The sequence below is a fragment of the Falco peregrinus genome, chromosome 1, assembly GCF_023634155.1.
Source record: "Falco peregrinus isolate bFalPer1 chromosome 1, bFalPer1.pri, whole genome shotgun sequence".
Taxonomy (NCBI): Eukaryota; Metazoa; Chordata; class Aves; order Falconiformes; family Falconidae; genus Falco; species Falco peregrinus.
This window is the reverse complement of record NC_073721.1, coordinates 117,704,129-117,713,214: the sequence shown is the minus strand read 5'-3', so window position 1 is coordinate 117,713,214 and position 9,086 is coordinate 117,704,129.

Sequence of the window (9,086 nt, the reverse complement as noted above, 5' to 3'; positions counted from 1 at the left end):
AATTTATTACAAAATTGATTTAACAGATACTAAAATTATTTTTAACACAGAGAATAACTTTAAAAGACAACAAATCAACTGGTGCTGTGGGCTTGAGGACCTTGTATTAAATAACTATTCTCTTTCTCACTTTCTGTATGCCCTATGTATCTCACTCTTGCACTTTTATGCCTCGTTTTCCATCCTTAAATAAGGACAGCATTTCTGCATTTCACAGGAATGATGCAGTTAGCACCTATTGTATAATGCTTATGTATTATTACATCATTAACTGGCATCATATGGGCATCAGCTTCCTAATTCACTCAAAGTATTCATGTATATGATAAAACTGACAGAAAATACCAGTTTTCAGTTTTGAATGTCTCAGTCAAAATACAGTAGCAGTACCTTTGACTCAGTTTACATCTACTCAAAAAGTAATCCATCCATTTAATCCAAGATTAACTGCGGGGCAGCTAACATACTGTACTTGCCAGCAGTCACATTTTCATGGTGGAGAGTCCCCTGACGCCATTCCTATAGTCAGCACCAGCACCACCTCTCTGACAGCATCTCTGCAATACTAGGTTGGGTTGTCAGGACAAAACAGGCTGCCCCAGGCTTTGCTGGAACCAGGGCAGCTGAAGAACTTGACACATGGTCAAGTGAATTTCCAGTGCCTTTCTCCATCATCAAAGTTGAAGGTATTCTGGGTCGCATTATTAAAACAGAGCAAAACAGATCAGGAAAACTTGATATGAATAGTTTCTATGGCCGTAATTTGATGCTCAGAATGTAGGAGACAAAGGAAAAGTTTACAGATAGTTTTCACTTGTTCCCAACTTGGTATTTTCTCTCCTTAATAGCAATGCAGCAAAGATTTTAGTTACATAAATCAATAGTCTGTTGTAGTTAACCTTTATTTACAGCGTCTGAGAAGAAAGAACATTAAGTTCTCTCTGCTAGATTTCCTGTAAAGAATAGCACAGGCTGCTTTTTCCCCTCTGTCCTGAGTTAATCTAAAATACTGCCACTTGTTGAGAAATTTTACTTTTCCATCATCATGGTTCTGTCCATTGTACGATACTTATTTGGTTAAATAACTAAAGGGCTACGTACTCACAGGCTTTATTATTTGTAGTCTGAGTTACATGCATTGTTTTACAGTCCATTTGGTGTAATTCACTCCACACTTTCTAGATGACAAGGAAGGACTAGATAAAGATGACGCTGCATTTCCAAAACATAGCCAACAGTAAAGCCCAGAGCCCATTTGGTCAATCTTGTTTGAAGCTTCCCCAGAAATCTGGGAATTCCATTAGCACAAAGCAGAACAACCCCAGAATTGTAAAGAAATACCCTTATTTAGAGTTCACTAAAGTCAGGCAGCTGTATTCTGCACCACCCTTTTCACTCCCCCTTTTGTCACACATGCATGACTTTAAAACCTAGTAAAAAACATCCGTGGAAACATCACTTGGCCATGTTCTAGTTAAGACATGTTTTTTTCCGTGAACCAAACTCTCTAGTTCCAAATCCATTCGGAGTATCTCGTGTACACCTTCCTTTAGCCACAATAGAGACTAAAAGCTGTGGACTCCAGTTTCTGCTTTCCCAAGGACGGACCACAACAATTTACCTTTTTGTGTGCTGCATTTTATTATGTTTCATAGTGAAGTCTGTAAAATAAACACTGTTAGAGCTTTGACATATCACACTATCTGTACTATACTTAAATCTGCCAGCCTTTTGAATGGCTTTCCTATTTGGCTGCTAGTGCATGGGACAGAAGAAACATTCTACTGTCTTCTGTACGTGTCAGACCGTTCATCAAGTGAAAGCAAACAGCCAAAAGGAACGAGTATCAGCCCAGAAAAACGTCTGCATTAAAAGGCTTATCGCCTCTTTCCAGCTGGAAAAACAGAGGAACTATTCTAAATGCCAGGAACGCCCTTTCAAGCTTTGATGCTCAGAGTACTGCAAACACACCCACTTCACCACTTTTTTTTTTTTGACCTGCTACAAGATATGTTTTCAATTTTATAATTTAAAAGCAATAATATGTCAGTTCAAATGTATTTCCTTGGTAGTAGTCAGTTATTTTCCTTTGCATCTTAGCCAGTGGCACAGCACTGGGGGACAGATTCTGCTGCCTTACGAGAATAAGCACCTCTGTAGTCACGCCGATCTACTGAAGTCCATTAGCTGCCTGCTCATTCCAGTTATGTACAGAAACGTTAGACTCAGAAACTAAACATAAACTAAGGAAAATTCCCCTGCACCAGAAAGTAGGTTTTGAAACAGTAACATCCTGAATCCCCAAAAGAACATAAACTAGATATCCAAAAACTACAGGTGAGAAATATAGCAATGTCTCCCTCTGTATTACCGTTCCTGCTTCATACTTTCCCCTGAACTTTCAGATGCCCTAGTTTTTATTTGAAGGAACCCCAGCAGAGAATTTAAAACTTTACATCATGGGTAGTTCCCACGGATTACTAAATTTCACAGATAAATAAAGCAGTATTCTTTAATATGATAGCAGTACAGCACTACCAAAAACATTAAAACACTAACATTAATGATATACATAATTAGCTAATATATCGTTAAGATATATTAAAGCAAAAAGGAAGATAAATTTTGTTTCCCTTTGTTAGAAGAAAGCCTAAAGTCTAAAAAGCAAAGGGACAATTTAAGCCTGACATTTATATAGCTGTAATACTGCCAGTGCTGGAGTCACATATTTAATACGAAGTTACTACCAAACACTGAAAGCACAACGAGCAGCAAGAGAGTAATGAATTCAGAGTCCATCTGACAGAAGGATGCAGTGTGCTTTGTGAGAGGTAATAGAAAGCAGCCTTCAGGAGTTTATCCCTGAAGTTGCTGGCATCCCCCATCACTTACGATCCCTGCAATAGCCTCTTTAAAGAACTCAAGCATTTACTCAGATTGCAAAGAGGGTTTTGGTTTTGCTTCTCAACTCAGCAAGCAGTTCAGCAACCAGAACACCCAGCTGCCCATTTCAATATGCTCTATTGAATCCAGAAACCTACTGGGGTTTGTTTTATTCTGAATGAATACTACAGGGGTTATAGATTTGATTTCAATTGCCATTAACTGGATGTAAAACAGGACATCAACCTTTTACTGCAAATCCTATAGCGGCAGCTCTCCGTGCGTAATAGGAAGCCTCACATTTGATCCTTAGGATCATTTTGCATTTTCAAACACTTATCCAGGAAAAAGCTGGGTTGGTGAATTCTACTTACTGAAAATTCAGACAAAAAGTAGGCTATATTCTCCATGCTTGTCCATTCCCATTGAATTTCAGTGTAAATTTTACCCATCTTCCCAGTTCTGCAGTTAAACTCTGGGACCTTTTCAAAATCTCCCTCCTTGGGAGGTTCGCAGCGCTGCTAGTCCCAACTCCAAGGTAAAAATTCAGAAAGTAGTGAGGTTTTCAGTCCTTTCTGTAAACAGAGAACATTATGCCTCCAGATCCTTAAGTACGTAAAGCAGATGGGGAAAAAATTATTTGGAAACACTGAAAAAAGACTTGTGCATCTTTAAGTGAATTAATTACATGAAGTGCTAAAAACATTCAACCTTATAGAAACCACTGATAGGTAACGATGCTGTACAGCATCCAAGTTTGTGTGAAATCACCGAAACTCAGCTTGAGGACCTTTAGAGCAGAAAGAACTAAGATCAACAGCCATCCCAGCTGGACTTCACAGACAGACATTCCATTCTCAAATTACAATCTCGGTTCACCTGTTCAGCCCCCAGAGATGGTGCAGATGGGCAGCTGGAGAGAAGGGCAGTTACGGGATTTCCAGGGTGACAATGCCAAAGCCATCATCTTCACTTACTGAGACTAAAATTGATCTACTGAACTCTGTTAAATTATTGCCTACCCGTGAGATTGTTTGGGCAGTTTTTTCATACAGTAGGTTTTGCTCTTGAATTTCAGCATGTTCATAACTCTTGCTCACATTTATTAGACTTGGATCAAGGGGAATACTCCCATTCCAGTTCAATTTTCTTTGTGAATTCACATCCCACATAAAAAAAATACTCTATTTCAAAAACTCCTCCTGCAGTTAACTGATTTTACATCATCATAAGATGACTATTAAAATATACATCTCTGTGATAGTACAATCCACAACAGAATATACTGAATTCAGAAAATTGTTAAAACCATTTTAGAGCTTAATGCTAAGATAGCGGCTAAGGACAAACAGAAGGGAGCAGAGAAGAGCTAACTACAAACAAAGGCAGCCACAGGCTGAGCCCAGCACCCATGGTGGGGCAGAGCGGGCCCCAACAGCTTTTGCAGCCAGTTCAACTGATGCACATGGCTTGCAGCACTGCCCTGGTCCGCATAACACGCTGCCCCTGTGACTTGCCGCCCTCTCTACTTTCAGGTGCCAAGAAAGCACTTAGGCACCATAAGCAAACTTGTTTTCAAAGTATCATAGGCTGTATCTGCTTCTGCTACGAGGGAATCTGTATTTTGAGCAGCTTTGTCTGTCTAGCAGTATGATGTGCATCCTACAGACGTGCACATTTCACCAGAGACCTTTTTGAAAGCACTGTAACCAAATTATTTTCCAGACTTACGTGAGTCATTACAAGCCAGACCTAGGAATCAGTAAAAATGAAGAAGACAATTTTAGAACATTTAATAAATAAATAAAAAGAAACATCACGTTTTAGAAGAAAAGAGGAAGAGTTCAAGGAATTGACAATAGCACGAAGTAACTGAATACATCAGGGTTTGGGGCTGGTTTTGCATTTTTGACTGAGATGAAAACCTTGAATTTGCACAACTGCTTTTAAGGGTCCTTTGAGAACACATTCTTTCATAAAGCTGTCTCATTTTTCCCAGGGTGAAGAAGAAAAGAGCTGTCATCATCTGAAATGCTTAAAGTTTGGATCTGGTTCAATTCAAGTTGGTTTTCATTGTCCTTCAAACATTAGGATGCTGTTTTGCACCATTTCTGATATTCACCAAAAACATACCTTCAGTAAGAGCTTAGCGTCACTTTGAAATGCATGTGATGAAGTTCTTCAGCCAAGGAGAAATGAAACGGAGCAGTCAGGAGTTTATTCAGCCCAGGCAAGGGCTCCTGATCACCAAGAGCCAAGCCTCTTAACTTCCTCCCGATGTCAGAGAGCTTGACTTTGCATTGTCCCAGTCCTTCAGGCAGTCCTTGTTCTTCCCCAGATCTTCTACCATCTATGAGAGTTGAGGTGCTACATGTTTATGTTGTGTCTAAGTCCACGCAGAGTTTTACCCCATATGCCTACCATGGATCAACATGATTGAGCTTCATACAGAGTTACCACAAACACCCTCATTTAAAGGAATATGAAGAAGATTATGATTATTTTGTTCAGCATCCTAAAGTTGAAAGTATGCACTGAGGAAGTACAAGACATGAATTCTGTCTCTGTCTCAAACTAAAAGGATTCAGAAAAATCACACTTTCCTCCTTCTCTAAGAATGCTTAGGCTATATCAACTAGTTAGAGAGTGAGAAGAAACAAGCGACCCTATCACTTAGTATAAAAGTGCGTTAAAAATACAAGAAACAGTTTTGATTGACCAAGGACTTCTAGAGCAATGATACTTGGGAAAGTCTTAAAAGTCAAAAGCCTGGGAGAGTTGGAGTGTGGCTGGAGCCGACATCCGCAAAAGTCTGTGTTTAAGTATCCTTGCTTTTCATAACATCCACTCAATTTTACAGCCTCAGATTGCACTCCAATTTTAGAGGGCCTTTGGCATTGAAACTGTAAGATTAGTCCACCTGTGCTTTTTTTTTTGTCTAACCTCTTCACAAACCAGATGTTCACAAAAAATGGGAGAGGAAATCCAGATCAGCTTAATTCATTGCATAAGGAATATTATTAATTCTATTACTGCATCACCTAGGAGGTTGTTTAGATACACAACATTTAACTCTTTAGCAAACAACAGTCATCATTTGTCCAAGGAAAAACCCCAAACACAGCTATTCAGATTATTGTCCGTAAAGAGACAGGCTTGTTCCACTTGCTGTCCAGGATATTGCATCAACACAGTACTTGGAAAAGCCAGCTGCGGCGGGCTGAGCTTACATGCTCACCTAATTCAACACCTCTGCGTATTACTTCTGACGATCCCCTGCCTTCCCCCACTTCTGAGGTTGGCTTTCAGCACATCCGTTCTTTGATTCAGCTACTATTCAGCGGCACAATCCTTCCTGTGTGCAGGAGAGGTGGTGGGAATGAACCAGGAGGATGCAGTGAGCCGGATGGGCTCATGCCTTTTGACAGCCACAGGGATTGATGTCAGAGGTGCCCGAGGCTGCTCGAGAGTCTAAGGGCCACGGGACCCCTGGCAGCAGGTCATTCACAGCCTGTAGCTCTTACAGGCTGTTTCCTTCAAACTCCGACCTTCTCCCTTCCTCAGACATATACCTGCTCTCTCTGCTAAACTTCTCATTTCCTTATTCAGTCCCCAAACGCCTTTAGTCTTCCCAATATCAGACTTTAAAGGCTTCACTGAAATCCCTCTCTCTGTTCTCTGGGGAAAGCTGTTCCCTGTAGTTTTCCCAGAGGGATTTTGGAGCGAAATTTCTCTCTCTTTAGACCAAGGAGGTGAACCAAACATCAAAATGCTCATTAGCATGGTCTTGCAGCCCACTTCTGTTTCTTAGCCCATGAAATATTTTGTAAGAACACAATGAAAGGCACCCAAGCATATACAGAGTTTGCAGTATTAAAAGAGGATTCAGAAATTATAGCGAGACAAAGTCCACAAACACCCAGCATTAACAGTGTATAAAGAAGATACACAATATCCTTAGCCTGGAAAACTAATCCAGCTGGTTATCTCTAGATGAAATGTAGACCAGGCTGGTGATGGGAGGAACTGGCAGTATAACTATTTAGTCACAAGAGTTTTCTAAAGGGGTGGGGACTGGCCTTAGAAGCCACATTATAGTCAAAAAATACATTTAGTACCATCAAGAAACTGCCAAGGGGGAAACTTTGAAAGTGTAACAAAACAAAATACCAAAGCTTTGGAGACTGCAAAATGTTATGCCCTGGCACAAAACTATTCTGAATATTCCTCACAGAAAGACAGCATGCTAGTAACTAAATACCCCAGTAACTCAACACAATAAGATTTGGCATTTCTTCTTACTCTACCCTTAAGACACATATTCCTTTTTCTATATATTTCTACACATGAGACGGAATAATGATGTTAAGATTGATGTTCATTAAAAGTAGCAAAATGCTTTTATTTTATGCAGCCTCAAAAGCACTGTGCTCCTGAGCTCACTACATATTGGATGACCTTGAAAGCGCCCATGTCATGGGCAGTTCGAGCTGCAATCTAAACAACCATCTTAAATCTCATATGTTGTCATGTTCTCATTATCTGGACTTTGTACTTTCCTACCATGAAAGGATTTTCACATAAATTATACAGGAAATGAAGCAAAATGTAATTACAGTGTCCAACAGCTCCAAGGCAGATAGATAGCGCAAGCCATGGAACACAGTTCAAGAGTCAGCTTTCAATAAATGTCACCTATTAGGCAGAATCTAAATGAAACATATATCAACAAGCCACCCGCTTCTAAATTATATCATTATCTCATTGCTGGAATAAGCAGTTATAAGGTTACAGCAATTTCAAATAATCAGTTTTCAAGCAGATTTCTCAAAGGGACTTTCATCTTTCCTTTTACACATCACCATTTGGACTTTAACATATACTAGAAAATTTTGTTATACTGTATTAAATTGAGTTATCCCAATGAAAACATCTCTAGTAAGGTTAACCCAGACATTTAATAATCCGTTAACACCCTCACTTTTTCAGCATAACTTTTCCCATAATAGTTTTTTAGTCTCAAAAGGAAGACACAGAGCTACAGAGCTTTGGAGTATTTGAAACTGATGTGATTCAGCTGAACAGAAGGAAAATACAATGATGAATAAGATGACATTTTTGCCTCAGATTTCAGTAGGTGGTAAGTCAGACCCATAGCCTTTGCGTTAACCTGTCACAGCCTAGTGTTTAGAAGAGCGTGCATAACATACACCTTCAAGGCAAGATCCTTTCTTAACCCATTTTTGCAGAGTGAGGATCTTGGATTTTTTTGCTTGTTTGGATTTGAGGAGCTTTTGTGTGTGCTGTCCCCAGTGCAAGAAATACAAAATATAGTTACTATTTTAACATTAAGTAAATGTTAACAAGATCTTAATAGTCCTTTCCTCCAAGGACCTCACGACGTAAATACGTAAGCCTTATCCTGCTGCTGGATTAAATGTTATCATCGAGGTTATGGAGGTTGACTGTTTGAGCCTGAAAGTTAGAAGGAAAACTTTGAGTCATGTAAGCAGTGTAGAGACTCTCTCAGACACTGTGGTAATGAACCTCCTTCAGGCAGCACACGTTAAACACAGGCTGGTTCTTGTGGGTTTGCCTATGGTGTTCATAGGTTGTTTTGGTGTTGTGTTTTGTTTTGTTTTTCCCATATGCTTCATAGGTGGCATGTTTTGAGAAAGCCCTATAATAGACAGCACGGGCTTAGCTAAATGAACTCATCTAAGATTTGGGATGTGCTATAAAGATGCACAGGGACAGCCTCTAAGGCTCAGCTCATGCAAAGCCATTTAAGTCTTGGTAATAGGATTGTGGCTCACAACCTATCCTCAATACCTAGTTTTTCTTTGACGTTGCACAACAAAATTAGTCCCATCAGCTTCATTTTGCTCCCCTTTCTTGTCTTTTCCTGCTAATGGCATAATTATGAAGTTTTCTCCTAATCACAAAATTTAATTTTCACGCTTCTTTTAAAAAACAGATTCTTCTCAAGTTTTTAAGATAAGTGGTTCTCTTCACAATTTAAAAATGTTTCCAAGGTGAAACCTCAACGCAGAAATTATATCGATAGAATTAAATACATTTTTTGGAGGTTTAATTAAATGAGTACAATCTCTTTGTATACTAGTAAATCATCTTAGCTGTAACCAATACTGATTTGTTTAATTGCGTAACTGGTTTAAATGCCTAAAGAATTAAACTGAACC